Source organism: Miniopterus natalensis, chromosome 11 (genome assembly GCF_054644295.1).
Source record: "Miniopterus natalensis isolate mMinNat1 chromosome 11, mMinNat1.hap1, whole genome shotgun sequence".
NCBI classification, from domain to species: Eukaryota; Metazoa; Chordata; class Mammalia; order Chiroptera; family Miniopteridae; genus Miniopterus; species Miniopterus natalensis.
This window is the reverse complement of record NC_142091.1, coordinates 62,209,476-62,210,375: the sequence shown is the minus strand read 5'-3', so window position 1 is coordinate 62,210,375 and position 900 is coordinate 62,209,476. Positions and strand designations below refer to the sequence as shown.

Here is a 900-nt window from a genome sequence, read left to right as displayed (position 1 = left end):
GTTGGTTGCCTTTTGGTTTGGTTGTCTCTTTCTCTTGCTTTGCAGAAGCTTCTCAGCTTGATAAAGTCCCATTCATTTATTTTTGCCTTGCCTTTGGGGACAAATTCATAAAATATTTTCTAAGACCAGACCAAGATCTATGAGTTTAGTAACTATGTTTTCTTCTATGTAGTTTATTGTTTCAGAACTTATATTTAGGTCTCCCTCTCCCTTTCTCTTTCTGAAATCAACGAAGACATGTTTTTTTTAAAAAAAGCAAGTGCTGTGCTCACTTCAGCAGCACATATACTAAAATTGGAACAATACAGAGATTAGCATGGCCCCTGCACAAGGATGACACACAAATTTGTGAAGTGTCACATATTTTTTGGAGCAGACTCACTAATCTCAGAGGGAAGGGGAGTGGGGGTTGGGAAGAGATTAACCAAAGTACTTTTACGCATATATGCGTAACCCAAGGACACAGACAATAGTGCAGTGAAGGTCTGGGATGGACTGGGAACTGGGTGGAGGGGGCAATGAGGGAAAAGAGGGGGACATCTGTAATACTCTCAACAATAAAGATAAATTAAATAAATAAATAAATAAATAAATAAATAAATAAATAAATAAATAAATAAACCAAATGCTTTTTGTGTCAGACACCTTGGCTTGAGCCTTTCCAGCCTCCATTTCTATATCTGCAATATGAGGATATTAGTAAAACCTTCCTCACAGGGCCATTGTGAAGATCAAATCAGATCTCATTTGTAGACTGCCTGCCAATGGTGGGTGTTCTAATGTACTTATTCTAAATTCCTTCTCTTCTCATGAAAATGTTGTGAGGAAATATGGAAACAGAGAACTGTGTGGCATAAAGCAGGTTTCACATGGGTACACATTTTGAAGAATGAAATTCTA

At 37.3% G+C, this 900-nt stretch overlaps 1 non-coding gene across 1 annotated transcript; it reads left to right on the top strand.

Moving 5' to 3' along the window:
• Nucleotides 1-264: 264 nt before the first annotated feature.
• On the top strand, nt 265-368 carry LOC148092044 (U6 spliceosomal RNA). The gene has a single exon (XR_015715328.1). It is a non-coding gene; the product is annotated as a U6 spliceosomal RNA (small nuclear RNA).
• Nucleotides 369-900: the final 532 nt, after the last annotated feature.